This window comes from Pomacea canaliculata, linkage group LG2 (genome assembly GCF_003073045.1).
Source record: "Pomacea canaliculata isolate SZHN2017 linkage group LG2, ASM307304v1, whole genome shotgun sequence".
Classification (NCBI taxonomy): domain Eukaryota; kingdom Metazoa; phylum Mollusca; class Gastropoda; order Architaenioglossa; family Ampullariidae; genus Pomacea; species Pomacea canaliculata.
This window is the reverse complement of record NC_037591.1, coordinates 35914934-35932115: the sequence shown is the minus strand read 5'-3', so window position 1 is coordinate 35932115 and position 17182 is coordinate 35914934. Positions and strand designations below refer to the sequence as shown.

Genomic DNA, 17182 nt, shown 5'->3' with positions numbered 1-17182 from the left:
TGTCGTATTTGGAGTCCGGTCAAATGCTATGACGTTAGGTTGGGTGGAGGAAGGAAGGTGAGAAAGGAGATTTGTACCCTCTTGCCAAAGCTATGGGCCCAATGAAAAATCCTAAGAAATAGACTCATAATTTTTTTTATTCTCGTTTTATATATAGAGCTGTGATGGGCAGGTCATCTGTAGAAATAAGTTTCTTTCTGGAGTAATCATCTAACGACGGTTCAAATTTCTAAGCACGTGTGTTGGCCTACTTAGAGGATCAACGGAAAACAATCCAGTGCCTTGGATAAAGAAGCCAATCCCTCTATACTTGATTGGGCCTAAACGCACCATGAGCCAGTCCCTTAAAACTTATATTTCCCTTGTAAATTTTTCTCAGTTTAAGATAACTAGAGACTGTCTTGTTACGTAAAGAACGTATGTACTGTTCTGCCACTCATTATTCCTTGAGAGATATAGAGATAAGATTGTGCACTTTCAAAAGTACAGAGCAGGAATGTGCTTATATTCTTCTGTCCTAGATACGGAGAGATTCGACCCAGATTGCTTTGTAAAGACTACTGCCTGAGAAAACCGTGTTGTTTTTTTATATAAGTATTTTACAATGGCAATATTTGGTAGCTTACAAATATGTGTGCAACACATTATATGATGGTAGATATACTGTCTCCGCATCTCTTCAAATTTGTTATATAGATGATTTAAAAAGATTCAACATGATAACAAAGTGCCAGTGTCATATATACATCTGATATGCATCAGATTCTAGAGTTATCTTTAGGTGATTCTGGTATTGGCACTTAAAAAGCTATTAGAGATGGATTTCAGATGTTCCGTTTACATACAGAGAGAAAGAGGTGTGTATGCATGGAGAAAGAAAGAATGTGTGCATTATGTGTGTGCGTGCGTGCAGGTGTATTTAGTGTATGTTAAATGTATGTACGTTAGAGGCCCACTGTAGTAGAGGTTGAGCATGGCCAAATGAGAGGGGAATGTTCGAGTTCTCGGCTCGCTCTCTTTCTCTCTCTCGCGAGAGTGAGAGGCAGCAGACGAGGTGTGCATATATGCATGCGTGAAGAAAAATAGTGGCTGCATTGAGGTAAAAGAGCCGGGTGAATGAAGAGGAAGTTGAAAGATCAAACTACAGTGAGACGACGGCGGAGGAACGTGTTCAGAGTAGGAGGTGGGGGTGGAGAGCAAGACATTTGCACTGAAAAGCTAGAAAGACGACCTCGCCCCTTTGCGAGTGCCATGATGTTGGACATTCATGGCTGGTTTTTCAACCACAGATCCACTCAGGGTTAGCTGACTGTGGCTAGAAAAAAAAAACATTGTACCTGGCCTGCCTGATCTTATAGACGCCAACAACTCGGCGTTTGGATGCTCCTCCTTTTCGCACATGGCGAACCCCTCCTAAATCTGTTCCCCCAACCTATCCCCAGACTTCCTCTCCACCCACCACATCCCATTCGACCACCTTCCTCACGCTTTCGTGAGAGTCCTTCTTTCTACAGCCAATCTTTTATATACTTTAGCATATTCACTACCTCTTGTCCTGACCACTCTCAGCTTTTAACGGTTTATGCTTAATTTTCCCCTCCTTCTCATAGCTCCGCCCCTGCAATCATTTTAAGCCAGTGATTGCTGATGAAAGGAAGCATTTGCAAGCCAGAAGTGTTCAGCATCAAGTGAGCTAACTTAGCCAGGATCACAATGTCCAGTTACTGTGGAGATTCTAAACTGTGGGTGAGTACACTGACTTAGCGTGCAGCTTTTTTTCCCTTTGGCTTTGCTTCTTGTTTTTTAACAGAGAAACACTTCTTTCATCATTATTTAATAAAGATATTTTTATTTGCAATTAACGACGGTTAGTGTTTATGAAAATTGTAAAAGAAAAATGTTCAAGAAAACAGAGAAGGTTCCTGCATGGGTATCTGTTATATTCGTCACTTTCATAAACCTAAAAAGATTCGGTCCTCATTTTGTTGTACAAGTTCCTTCCATGTTGCTTTTATTCGAATTTGAAAATAATCACGTTTGTACTGTCCCTTTCTAAGTCTCTTCAAACAAGCTTATATAAGCCGATAACTGCGCAACTTTAAATGATAAGAATTTATCTTAAAAGCAGACTTGGTTGCTATGAATAATTTTGCAAGAACATTTTAAAAATTATAGATGAATTAAAATACATTATTAGATAAATAGAAATCTATTGAAATTTCCATTAAGTAAAGTGGAAGAAAGGATCATGTTTTCGGAGAGCATGTCTCCAGATGTATTTTTTATCATTTTAGTTTCTCTTGTGGGCATGTGCAGAGATCCGGGTTACAATGCATTGTCTGCACAGCCCCTAAGCCAATTATGAGGCTCTAAAAATATGCTTGGTTATTAATATTCAACATTCTAGTCATTTAACATTCTAGAAAACCATAATTCACGAGAAGTTTACTTCCGTGCGAAAGTTCACTCGGCTTTCTAATTGGCACTTTCTGCCACTTTTGTGAGCAGAGATACACTTTTTTAATATGATTTTGGGGATTTTAAATTCCCTGAGGAAATCCAATTGACTGCCTTAATAATTTCTTTTCTTTTTGAGTAGGAATCTTTTTCTCATTCTTAAAAATTATGATCAATGGGATTTTCAATTCCTTGAAGTTCAATTGGCTGGTTTAATGACATGTTTGCTATTTTGCAAAGGCTTAGACAGTCCTTTTTGTGAGTTTTTTTACAGTTGAAATTTATCTTTTGAGAAATGTACATATAAGTTGTATGCTCTGTTAGTAGAAAAGAAGAAAATAAATCCATGAAAACAATGTCTACAACGCTAGGTTTCTTTACGGAACTGTGTTAATTCCATATATACAAGGGAGAGAGAGATTGCGAGGAAGAAATACTGCATGATGGCTTTATTTTGTTTGGACATGTACCAGTGAGCCAGAGCTCTCGCCTGCACTTGACAGCATCCATAGACCATACAGAGAGTACGAACTAAAGGCTCTCTGCAAGTATCATGCACGTCCATCAAAGGTCTTTGTGAACATCGGGTGTAGGGGATCTGTTAGTGCACTGGGGCAGGCCTTGCGGTCACCATAACAAGACGAAACTCAAGTGCAGACCTGTCAGCAACACACTCTGTGACGACGCTTAATTGGCATCTTAGGTGGCGAGGCAGAAAATGTTTAGAAATTTTCCAGCGTGGTTCCTGGCGCTGGCCTTTGTCAGACACCTAACAAACAGTTACCTCGAAACACTTCCGATCACCCTGACATTGTATGTTGCTGGTATGTGGAACGGTATATCCCCACATTCAGCGACCTCAAAGTTTTTGTCTTGCCGGGGGGGCAAGTCTGTGAAATCCATCGCAGCTGTTTGTAAATATTCCCCTTCACTCTGCTTTAGGCAAAATCTGCCTGGTGCAAATGCATCTTGGTAGCTGGTCTTAGCGATTTACAGTTGTTACAGCTGCTAACACTGTTAACCTTAAGAAAAAGTTCTGACACCCTCTCATAGCTATGCAGGACGCAGCTGTTATTTTGGATCCATGACTTCCTGGGGCCGTCGAGATAACAGTAGTGTAAACAGTAGTTGATGATAAAAACTCCCCTGTCTACATCTACCAAAGACCACAAGCGTTAGAGATTAGCCCACAAAAGCGATTTCACCTTCTGTGTTTCTAGTTAATTTCCAGATAAATCATGTGGCTGGATCAGACCCATATTTAATGCCTTTTCAGCAATATTTGCATTGACCGACTTCGGTTCCTCATGTACATCCATGTACTTTGTTCATGTTTGTTACCATGTTATACGCTTGTTCTCTGTGTGTGTGTGTGTTTTATGACTGCCGGTTCGTTTGTAGTCCTTCAAGTAAAGCACGTTGAGCACGAGGAAATTCTCTCTACATGGCTTACTAATAGTACGTGAAAGATGTAAGAGCCGTATTTCCATCAGTAAGAGACGAATAACTGTATTTAAGTAGTAAACCAGAATAATCCTAACATATTCACTATTGGGCTAGCCAGCAAAATCTTCTAATAAATTCGAGGATAGCTTTTTGCTTTGACCCAAGAGCTCGCAGTGTGAATCAAAAGAGAAAAAAAGAAATCGGCTTGTTCATTGTAACAATACAAAGAGCTCCTGAGCAACCGAGTCTTTCGGGGTTAGATGGAGGGTGCAAGGTTTGTAAAGCCTGGGCTTCCCCCTGCTTGCGAGATTGCTTGCAAAATACACTGATCACAGCCCAGCATTGTCACAACCAGACGTCAGGATAGTCAAACCTGTCCTGGCGTGGACACTGGAGTAAGAAAACTATGGTCACGCTTTGTGAATAATGTAACCATGCGATCCCTAGAAGAAATAATATAAAACTATGTTAACCATGTCAGCCTTACATAACGCAGGGGCGTAGTACAGTCTGACAAAATAGGACTAGTTGGGATAACTTGAGGATTATCGTCAGTGTCATCTTTTTTTTAAGTATCATGCTCTGTAAAGTTGCCATGGGAAAGAAACTTTAGGACGCTCCTCCGTCTGCAATGCTGCCGAACAAGACAGATTTGTGTGTGAAATGTTTAAGTTGACGATTAACTTGTAATAGGAGTCCCACACAGCATTGAGCTTATTTTTTTAAGGCGGTAAATCTCAGTAGGGAGCCTTTTATGAGAAAAATTTAGGGACGTCAGCGCCAGCCCATGTCAAAGCGAGAATAACGGGGGGAGAGGGTTTAGTGTTGAGATTTTCGAGCCAGTGGGAATGAAAATGTTAAGCTCATGGCTTACATCCTGAAGCGTCGTTTTTGTTGCCATATTTCATGCTGTACATCGCAACCTACGTTTTCTGCTTTTGTTAAATTATTATTTATTTCCTGGAAAATTCATCGACATTCGTCCTGAATCCACTTTTATCAGATTTTGCAACCTGCCCAACTTGTCATCATGTCCCTTCCAGTAGCACAAAGAGCATGTATGGTGTTTATCTCTTTCTCGTGATGTTTGTCCTCCACTTTCTAGATTTACCCCCTCGCTTATAAAAGAGTTAAGTTTTATCCCAGTGTTTCTCGTGTGAAGACGAAGCAGGTTGTGTCAATGGTGACGGTGATTCTTTTCGACAAGGTTTGTCCAGGGGGTGAAACCAGGGACCTTTGTCAAATGAGAATGTGTACTCCAGGGTTAGTCAACAAGCCAGTCATTTCTGCAGGTTAACTGACATCCTACTTGACAAGGCAGAAAACGTTCTGAAAAAATATTTACGGGTCGTTTGCTTGCTCTCCAGCTTCAATGCTGTTATACGGCAAACATCTTGCTTCGCTAGTGAAAAAAACCGCTTTGTGTTCATTCAAGCGCACAGAACATATCTTTCTAGCTGTCAACATACTCCAGCAATCTACCCTCGATGCTGTCAATTTTGTCAGTTTTTAGAGTGCAAGATTTTTCGGTTTCTTAGACTGAATTGAGTTGCTAACGGCTTTGTTAGAGGAAAGTTTCTTTCCAGCAGATTTTTACAGGACGACGATTATTGAAAGACGAACTCATGGTAACATCATGATAACAAGAACAGCTGTATTGCTGTAGATTCTGGATGATGAGGTTTCTCGCACCCTCAAAACAACTATTTGTATAAAAATAATGATCTGGAAAGAAAATCGAAGCCACATGGCTGAGAAAACAGTTTTAATAGAGATGAACCCCATCCACTTTTCACTGACTACAGAAGAGCTTCACCAAGCGGTCATTGTTTCTTGTACAAGTGTGGGCGGGGACACAACTAAACTGAACTTCAACATCAACTTCAACTTCACCATCAACTTATCCCATTACGGAGATTGCAGGTAGAGACAGCTTGGTTCCCACGATGGGGATCAAGCAGCACTCATCATTAATGGCGTGAGTGAAATGGTGCGGAATTTTTAATGGGAAGTGGCCCACAGCGCTGTTTATTTAGCCAAGTACAGAAGATTCACTAACTGAAAACAATGTGTATGCGATTGTATTATAAGGGTCGAAAATATTCATTACGTGGTGGGTTTTTTTTTATTACAATCATCATCTTTCCAGAGTTGCTCCCTATAAAAGCTTCTTACAGTTAGAAGTACAAATGCAAACTGTGCATAAGATATATTCATACTTTTGGCAGTCTGATAACGATTCTTATAAATGAAAGGGACGCGTGGGAGTAAAATAATTCGCGATTACACTATATACAGATGTGCACTGTGTCTAGACATTCTTCCACTGTATTTCTCTTCTTAAAAAAAACCATCAAGACAACTATTCAACAGGAATAAAAAAAAGTTCTGACCTTAGATTTGCTCTCTAGAAACCCGATACCAGGGAAATAAATTTTATCAAAAGCAAAATAAAAATTTTCCAATCCTTTCATGCAGACTTTAATAGCGGGAGAGGACGAAACAGGATTAACCTGCTGCAATGGTGGACCAGTGAATAATAAAATTCTTTCTTCCTAGGTCGATACACCGAGCTTTGGATTTTCTTTTAAATCATCCTGTCCTTAACGCAAAACTTTTTTTCGTACACATCGCGCTGTCTATTAATATTTTGTGTTAGGTTTTTTCCTGATTCTTCTGTAAACAATTTTTTTTTTTTTTTTGCATTTGACGTTGCACTGGTAGTAGATGTTTATATATTCACCGTTGCATGTCGCTGTGTGCATTATTTGAAGATCAAGTACTTGCTTATGTTTTCATTTGTGTATTTGAATAAAATGAATGACGTTGGTGGTTTTACTGTAAAGCGGTGAAAACGTGGGCTTACATTCCATCGACATCTTTACTGACTGTCAAGTGAGTGCGATCTTCTTAAACTGGAAAAGTCATTACTCGGAGACTAAGAGGACTGGAGCCAGGGTTAGTTTTAACGCATTTCTGCAGAACGAAAAAGCTGAAATTGTATTCAGTGGGGTGAGAATGTAAAAGATAGAACTGGTTAGAGGTTGGGTGAATATTGTGACTCATGTGACGGGGCACTGATCTAGAAAAGGGGTCAAGTTAATGAAAAGACCATCTGAAGACATTTGTACCTCGGGAGAAAGAGGGTGGTCTGACCTACCCGCTTACGGTCTTTGGTGAGGAGACGGCAAAGGCTGACATATGTTAATGACACCCTGGCAGGGTTTCACCACAAGAAAGAATGGAAGTACTAGTCTCTCCTTTTTTGTTTTTTTTTTTTCGCTCCGATTTTCTTGTGCATTGGACTCTCCTGATTACATGAAATCGTGGCAACGTGAACCAAAAGGCAGAGTAAACAAAAATCAAGATCAGTGCGTGCATCATTTTTTGGTTGTTTTTTTTTTTTTCATGTTAGTCTTGACACGCTTAATTATCTTATGTTTTATCATTTCACGTTGTTCCTGCTATTCAAATGTATCTAGATTTCAGTAATGCTTAGTTTAGTTTAGGAGCCTTGTATTACCGAAGCAAGTGACACCGAGGTCCTCAAATCTGTTGTTGCCATTAGAAGAATCGTAAGAAAATCATTGGTGGGTACCTTTAAATTTAAAGGAAAGTGAAGTGGTTCAATAATCGTGTAGCGCAGCAAACTTCCCTCCAGTCGACCCAGCTGGCAGGAATGGGTACTTGACATTTTAGACTTTAGATTGCTAGGGAAGGTAAGGTAACGAGGGAGAGGAGATGAGCACCACCCTCATGCAAAGCTGTCCCCGAGAAAAAGGAAGTCTCTTAAACTTCACTCTCCAACGACCGACCGACCGACCTTAAATTTGAAATTTTTTTATCTAGTATTCGCAAAGTTTTTTTCAGTTTTTCTACCAAAAAAGGAGAAACAAAAAAAAAACGGTTTTTTTTTTTTCTCTCTCTTTGCACTTTCAGGGATGCTCAGTCAGAAACTTGATCAGGCGCAATAGTTTTTGAACTGAGAACTTTTACAGGACTGGAGTTCGCGGAGCAGGAGAAATACTTTCCAGGGTCAATATAATATTTGTCCCCTCTATCACGTTTCTATAACCCAAAGGTTGAAACTTTGTCACGGCAGCGTTCACCGCTACACCTCCTGCAGCGCAGGAGCCACGCCCACACGATCGTCATAGAGACTGCCCTCAGTCATCACACGTTGTGAGAACCCCTCGAACATGTGTCAACACTCTCATCTCTACATTTCATTCTCCTTTTCTAGCGCCCCCATAGCTAGAGAGGAGTGAATGATTTTATTGTCAACTAACCTCTCAATCAGTGGCACTGATTCTCTGAAGACCATGTGCACCTCATGGAGAATGCACCACCAAGGTGAAAAAAGAGTCGTCCCGTGCGCTACCTCTAACAAATTTTGTTTGTGTGTCGTTCTCAACAACTTCCTGTTTCGTGTTCTGCTTACGCCTCATTATTTATCTTAATACCTTTCTTTGTCCTCCCTTTGTTTGCTGAGACTTGATTTCGCGAATATCAAGCAGTATAGCACTGTATACACATGCACACACTTTGCGCGCGCGACTTTGTATGTGGGAGACATAGTGTGTGGGGAGGAGGGCAGAGAGAGAAATGAACAGAAAGTAATCTGTACTTAATCAAAATTTCTTTAATGTGCTGTTTAGAGGGCATGAGGAATAAGGGAGTGAAACGAATATAGTGCTAATTTTTGGAAAAACTCTGGACAGCTGGGGCTTCTAGTTCTGCAACCATGTGTTACTTGCGTGGTGTTGTTGTTGTTGTTGTTGTTGTTGTTGTTGTTGTTGTTGTTGTTGTTGTTAGTGCATTTCCCAACTTTAAAGTAGACTCAATGCGCTGTACACAAATAATAACAAACAAACACACAAATACGCAAATAAAGACTCGACCAAAGCACGCATTAATGTACCGAAGCAACAAATATACAGACACAACAAAACAGCATCTCGCAGCAAGGGCGAGGTGAAGAAAAGCTAGGAAAAGACTTATTTCGAAATGTTTTGGATGAACATCTAGTTGCAAGTTTAAAGTAAAGAAGTTCTGGCAACGATGAAACATTAATGAGTAAGACAGAAGCTGGCAAGATGCAGGATGGCACAAAATGCATTTGTCATCAGATTAGTCTACATCGTTCTCATCCATCGAGCAGAAACCTAATTTGCCTAAGACTATGGGAAAGTTAGCATCATAGACTTCTCTCAAACACACATACCCCTTCCCATGAGAATTATAGAAACTATTATATATTATGCATTGATAGAACAAAAACATAAATCACAACACAATGCCACAATTTAAAAACGTGTACTGTTATATTTACTTATAAATTAATAAATAACTATGATCCGTATCTAATGATGTTATAAAAGGATAATAGAAAAATAAGTATATAGCTGTCAAGCACTTGTTGAGCTTTTTCAGAAAGCTATCTGCTTTCTTTTAGTTCTTCCAGATTGTTCTCTAAAGTCACCTTTGCTGTTCTCTCTCTCTGTGATATTATTCAGTTGCTACCTGATTGCTTCTAAACTATTTCTGCATTCCTCGTATTTTATTTTCAAATTATTAATTTTAATCGAATAATTATGATTTTTATTCACAGCAGTTAAATCTTATTTGTCGTTTTCTTCAAAGTTTCCTCTGTTTCCACTGCTCTCCTACTTATTATCGTAGCTCTGGTACTTTTCTGAAAAAATAATATTTATAGAGTACCATCAGTTTTTTCATGGCAGATGCCGTTATGGGTGTAGGATGTCAATTTAATAAATATATTTAAATATCAAATTAGTTTTTCAGGTTCAGCAATATTGTGCAGTTTTGAGTGACAGACCTTTTGCAGTTATAAAATAATCTAAAGTAAAATAAGTTGGTGTAATGAGACATTATGAATGATTGCCATAATTGTGTATGTATCTGTGTAAGGCTGACATCCATGCTTCGTTACAAATTATTTATACTTATTATTATTAATTATATTATTGTTAATTTGTACTTATTATTATTCATTCAGATTCGAAAATCAAAGCTGTGCTGATTGTATAAAGATTTTGTTTGATGTCAACATACATTTGCATGTTTTAAAAAATCCCTTTGATTTAATACCCTTTTAAAGAAGACTATATTTTTAAACCTCTTTTATCATTAATTTAGTGTACTTTAACTTATTTGGGCCTTGGCTGTGAAATCCTCCTAAGCTTTATGGTGGTTTAAACTTTATCCTTCACTTTATCATTTATCTAAAATATCATATGTTAACATAGACTGTACTTTTGTTTTATCAGATTTTAGATAAATATTATTTCTTCTTGAAATATCTTCAAATGTAACTGGCATGTGTGCTGATGTTCTTTGCGCTGAACGATGTTCCGATAAGTGCTGAAAATTTATCTCATAAAGTACCACCAAAAAAATCAAAATATGTATAATACATATGTACATGAGAACAGACTTGCTAAAATATTTCGTCGATTGGTGCAACAAGCTGTACAGCATGAGTTTACCATCTCTACTAATGGTTATAGACTGGGGAGAACTGGCAGATCAGTGATCTTTCTAGTAGGAAAGTTTGTCGCCAAACTCTGTCCAAAGATTATAGAAATGTGCGAGTTCATGTTCCGTAGAGCCGGATAAATTAAATTTGCACAGAAGTGGAGACATTCCCAGTAAAGCAAAAACAAAATTTCAGACAAAATTGCCAGGCGATAAATTGGCTGAAGAGACTGTCAATAGACGAAATTGTTTATAGGTAGAAATTGCTTGGTACAGGAATAGATGAACATTTCAAAACAGAGGCAAACGGCAGAGGGCAGTCCCCCCGAGCCGGTTCAATGAAGGGACATCACACAGTCGGCGTTCTGAAATCGTTTTACGCCTGACTGGTTTTATTTTCAGATTACAAATTTATGACAGGATAGAAGCCATCAAAAACACATTTTCAACTGCATGACTGCCTTCAAATCAACAACTAAGCCCCTAGCCCATGTTACTTGCGTTTTGATCAACTTTGATACTTTCTTCAACTCCTCCACCGATTTTGTAAAGGATTGACTTCCCGCAGATTTTGGAGAACCTACTCAGCGTCTATAAAGACCTTTTGTTAATGAGAAAATAAATACTCAATGATTTAGTAGATAGATCGGCAAACAGTTGTTCATCTGTGTACTTCATACACATGGTCTACCTGCAGGTAGCGGATTTACCGAGCTCAGGTAAGGTAAAAGACCGAGTAAACATGCATGCATTGAAAATTGACTTGGACGTTTTTCTTGCCTTTGCGAAGCTGATGACGTAGGGCGTTCGTTCCGTATAGACAATCGACTTGTAAACATACTACTACAGTTGGCAAAAACTAATTCACGATCACAGTTTAATGCAAGAAGCCTGGAAAGTTCATCTCGCTCTTCTGCCCCTGGGGTCTGTGCTGGCTCTCGACTGCCCTACCCAAAACAGACATAAAATTCATGACGTTTTCTATCCATCAAACAAATTAAATATGTAGGAGGAATTTTTTATTTAAATGATTGCATTTCCCAACCCTCTTACATCAAAAGTAACTGGCAAGTTAATCCCTCTAATGTACATTAAATACTGTCAGCTTTTAATACAAAATAAGTGTCAAACGGACAAAATAACGCTAGGAGTTAACTATCTATTCATCCTCTCTGTGCCGTCTGGTACGTAAGGCAACAACAAGAGACCTCCATCTGGTTCTGTCTGCTGCTGCTGTTCTGGGGACTGTCAAGTGATGCCTTTGCTCTTGAGGTCCTCCTCAACGGTTCGCCTATGTTTGAAGCTTTATATATCGCAAATATAGCTTAACTATGTACTTCAATTTTGTAAAATTATTACTTCAAAATTAACGAACACCGATCATAATCCAAGAAATGGCACTCGGGAAAAGATACTAAATACTTGTATTTAATATCTTTGACATGGGTTAGCCTTTAAAGATTCTCAAAGCATGTCCCTCAAAGGAGAGATGTATTATAAGATTCCTACTGAGTGAGGTGAGGAAAGAGCCTTTACAACTTCAAGACTGCCATTGACAGAATGCTATCCTGTGGCACTCATATTTATGGCCAAAACATTATCGCTGGGTAGTCTTACCGGCTGAAAAAAAAGAATGACAACAGGCTAAAACACGCTTTGTCGCTGACATTGAAACCTAAGATTAGGCAAATGCAATGTAAATGTATAGACCTTTTTATAACGCTCCCTGCTAGGTCTAAAAGCTCTGGAATGTTTATTATTTCATTTTTCTTTTATAACTTTCACCGAAAGCGATGACCCTTTTAATATTTTAATTCCCCGTGTATAATTTACGACTACCTGCTGAGTATGTTCTTTGACACTTTGGGTATTTTTAATCAGTGTTTACTACGGATCGAGGAATGAATGAATGGACGAACTGACAGTAGAAGATTATCTTGACAGATTAGCAACAAAATGAGATACTAACCGTCTGCGATCGTTTAAAGTCTATGAAAATTTGAGAAATATATTTATATCATTTTCGCCATAGTGTTGTTGTTGTTGTTGTTGTTGTTGTTGTTGTTGTTGTTGTTGTTGTTGTTGTTGTTGTTGTTGTTGTTGCTGTTGTTGTTTTGTTGTTGTTGTTGTTGTTGATTTATATAGTGCATTTCCCAACCGCAGAGTTGACTCAATGCTCTTTAAAAAATAAGTAACTTCAAAATACAGACTGAATAAAAAAAAATCACACGTTTAAACAGACCAAACTTATTAACAAACAAATATACAGAGACATTGCAACAAATTGAAATTCATGGTGACAAAAATGATGCAGACAAGCATGAAAGCATCATCAAAAGAATAACAGTAAGAAAGTTGTGGCGATGGGGGAGTCTACAGCTGTGTGTTAAGCCATTCGACGAATCTCAGCAGACACAATCATAGTGCACACAACTCCAGATGTCCAGTCCTTGCACCATTGCATGTTCGAATGGTGGCGAAGACAGGTCCAGCAAGACACAGACTGCTGGCAGAGACGACGCCTCATCAACACAAAAAGCCATGTTCACACGAGATCAGGTTTCAACCCACGCTGCTGCTAAACGTATTCGCTACAATGATGAACATCGAATAATTAGCTTGGTTATTTTGACAGGCTTTTTCGTACCTCGAAAAATTAACGAAATTACATTTTAAAGCTTCTCTTACGTATAAGCATCTTTCTGCTGAACTCTTCTTTTCCTTGTGTATTATAATACATGTAATTATCCATCATAATCATAATCATCATAATAATAATCATAATAATGTTGTATTGTCTATGACTGATAGTTTGTCTGAATTGGTTGGGTAGGATCTGGACCTCTTGCTGAATTCCTCCTGGCCTCACTTCACGGCCTGCTTCCAGTCCAGCGTGCTGGTCTTCGTGCCCAACGGGTATCTGTGGTGTGCGAGTATCTTCTACATACCCTATCTCGTCGTTGGAAAACCAGGCTTGCCTCTACCCCACACTCCATTTAATGCAGCGAAAACAGTAAGAAAAATAGCAGAATCTGGACCACTAAGTCTCGAGGAAAAACAATAGCATTTTACTATAAATTAAAAATACTTCGTGAACGGGTGTTCGTGCAATGTATTTTCATGGCAGTGAATGCACTTGTTTCTGGCAGACTCCGACTTGGTCTCCCCAGAAGAGAAAAAAAAACTAAAGATTTCATATTTGCCCAAGAATCGTGGGCGACAATCGGTTGGAAACGAGCAACTTGATACGTATAGGGAATTTACGTTTGAAGAACTACCAACTCCCTTGTCCAATCTTAAATGATATTATCAGTATCTTTAAGTAGACAATTATGAAAAGGATCGAAAAGGTATTTAAAATCTCGAGATGAGCAATATATAGATATATATTCAGCTAAGTTATTTTTAAAATAATAGTTTCAATCATGTCGCATTTACTACATTTGTAATTACGGAGTTACTCATTTATGAACGATGTCAAAGGTGAAGATAGGATGAAAGAACGTTGTTAAATATTTCTTAATTAACATTTCTTGATACATTCAATACTTATCGGTGCACTCTCAATCTTCTCCTGTCACTGACGCTTGGTTTGTTTTTTGTTTTTGTTTTTTTGTTTGGGGTTTTTTTGTGTTGTTGTTGTTGTTGTTGTTGTTTTTATTTGTTTTTTGTTTTGTTTTGTTTTGTTTTGTTTTGTTTTTGAGTCGCTGTCGTTAATCACCGTTAAGGCAGTGATCACCTTTTACTGCCAGAACTCAGTGAGTTTTCGCATTGTTCTTCGTTCTACATACAACTTATTCGCTTTTTCGTGGATCCTGTTCAGTGCAGTGAACCATGTTGTCTGAGATATTGCGCTATACAAATTAATCTTATTATGATTGAGAAAAACCCACACTAGAAGTGAAAACGATGGAGCTTACAGAAGTTACGGTTTAAATTTACATTTGAAATCAGAATTTTCCAGCGGATATATGTACAGTAATTTTTTACAACTAAAGATTATAATGATGATAAGGATAAGAAACATACTCGAAGTAAACGCTTGTTTCAGATTATTTCAGTACTCTTGACAGTTTGTGCAATCATCGCTGTCTTGTCAGAATATGGCTTCCAGTCAAAAACCATTCCCTACCCAACCGCCCACTACATCGCTCGCTTTGTGGAGGGCGCCACTTACGTGAGTACATTTTCTTGTCCTTATTATATTCCATTACATAGTGTGGTACTTTTAATTTTGAATGTCGTCATGAAAAGAAGAACGATGGATCTATATAAACCTATGCAAACACAATATGGACCTTATCCACCATGCAAATGCCATCTTGAAATATTGGATTTGGAATTCACTTCCTATTCCCACATTTACGCCTGGTCTGTTCACCGTACAAAAGTTATGTACTCTTTATTGTCGGGAAGAAAGATGAAGATGCTCATGTAGGCTAGCTCTGCAGGTTACCTTCATGCACGTTGACACATAAACGTGCGCGCGCTTGTCCCACATATGCGATATAAAAATCGTTTGCCAGTATTTCAGCACCGACACCAGAGCCTTGCTTAGAGGGCAGACAGACGAGGCATCTGTCTAGGGCCCCACGCTTTTGATTAAAACCGTGATGATAGTGGCGTCGAGGGCCTCTCACATGCCTTATGCCTCAGGCCCCGCGGGGACTAAGAACGGACCTGACCGACACATACAGTGAAGTAGACTTGTCACAGCAGAGAAGAATTCTATTAACATGCGCATCGACTTTTTTTTGCCCAATTTCTCACTACTTATCGTCATACCGCTGGAAAGAAATAATAATAGTGAAAGCTATTTATATAGCGCCATATCCCAATTCTATTAGCAACCCCATGGCTCTTACAAATAATATTAATTGTTATAACAACAATAATAAGCATGATAGGGAGAAATTGAAGAAACTAACCAAGACGACAGGAAAGAAAAGGGGAACGCGTGGAACAGGGGTGGGTGTAGTGTTATATCTAACAACTGAACGAATAAAGTATCCAACAAGTCTATGAAATTAAAATAAATGTAAAAATTATGGGGGGGGGGGAGCCTAGAGAGAGAAGAAAACGGAGAACCAGATTTGTCTGTGCTGCCTGGCGGCACATTTCCAGTGATGCGTATAAAAATGTATAGATGTTTAACATTGGAAGGAGGTGGGTCGTGAACAACTCCATGCCGACAGTGAGCGACCTTCACATTCTTGCCTCCTCAGCATCTGTTTCGAGGGGACGGCTGCCCCCCATATTTTGACCGTCGAAAATTTAGTTTAAATCTGCAATTGTTTGTCATCGGATAAATCATTAGCAAGAACAGATCAAGAATGTTAAGGATACACTTCCGGAAGTCAAAAAAGACAGTTTGCCTCAAGTCCTCAAAAAGTTTTGACACATTGCACATGTTTCATCTCGCCGTCGATGTACACAATCAAGAAACAGGACTGAGATGAAAATGGCGTCGTGGAAACAAGGACTGTTTGTCAACAGATCAGCTGCAGCCACGAACCTATCGAGAAACACAGTCCAGCCATCTGTCTGCCGAGACCAACGCTTAGTCTCTTGCGAAGTTCTCCGCTGTTAGTCTCGGCGAGCCTAAACAAAAGAACTGTGACTAAACCGGAAGCTTTGTAGTCTCATGCATCGTTTTAGTAATTAATCTGAAATGTAAATAAATCGGAAGCTTTGTAGTCTCATGCCTCGTTTTAGTAGTTAACTGGAAAAAAAAAGCAGTCCAGTAATACAAGTTCGTAGTCCAGCAGATCACGATCGAGGATCATAGCAGGTCAAACAATGGCCTCCAATGCGCTCATACTATGATTCGATTTTGCTCATCTTTCTTAAAAAAAAAATCTGTTGTTTTGAGATGGAAGAGACAGGAAGTGACTTAGACGAGGTCGTAAAACAACATGCGCAGTGGTTGGGGTGGGAGAGTATACATTTGCAAGGGGTACGACATATATTAATGAACAGAGTCACTGGGAGTGACAGACCAAGGTATACATATTAGCTTATTTTCTTAGAATGCAACAGCGTGCGCACACAGAGGATTAGGATGAAATTTATACAAGCCTTTGCGGAAGATAAAAAGTAATTACGACTAAGGTCAAGTCTGCGAAAAGGTCGTCAGTTTCCCATCTGTAGACCTAAAATAACCGGTAAAAAAATAAGGGTTTTATTCTTTCTGTATTAACGTCACTCGCTTGGACATCTTAGAGTTACAATAAGAAAACGCTTTTTAATGCGCATATTAAATAAGCGATTTTTTTAGTGTCAGAGGTAATAAATTGCTGACGTTATTTCTTGTTTTTATCTTTCCCTCAGGAGATGTAGGGAAATGTGTTAATGTGGGTGAGGGGATAGAAGGGAACTAGGGGACAAGCAAGCGAACCATATATAATATATTATTTGATACTACAGTAGCTAGGGTACGTGGTCACCGTGCAATGGAGTAGGAACCAGAGGGGCAAGGTTAGAGGGGAGTAGCGCCTCCTCAGAAAAAAACTGAGGAGCCAAAAAATATGAAAGCTGAGCATCTTCTTGCGCCACTACCATTGTTGGCCGTGAATAATATTACAATGGTGCTGAAGAAGGGTTAGAGACTTAATAGGTGTGAATTAAAGGTTGTGACAATGTCCGTCAGTCAAAACAAAGTGTAACTTTAATTAATTTGTTCGTTGTCAGCCTTATGATAGGCCTTTAAAGATTTTAATGTTGTCAAACATTCAGCTGCTATACCTGTTGTAATGTTGGATTATTTGTCTTATTCCTTTTT

At 38.9% G+C, this 17182-nt stretch overlaps 1 protein-coding gene across 3 annotated transcripts in view; it reads left to right on the top strand.

Annotated features, from left to right (window-relative positions):
• Nucleotides 1-1104: 1104 nt before the first annotated feature.
• Nucleotides 1105-17182, top strand: part of LOC112557432 (multidrug resistance-associated protein 1-like) — a 45527-nt gene continuing 29449 nt past the window's right edge. Inside the window, exons 1-3 of one of the 3 annotated variants that reach the window (XM_025227279.1) lie at nt 1105-1746; nt 13235-13414; nt 14453-14578. The gene's annotated coding sequence lies outside the window, so the exon portion shown is untranslated. The other 2 variants (XM_025227280.1, XM_025227281.1) reach the window with 2 other exon arrangements.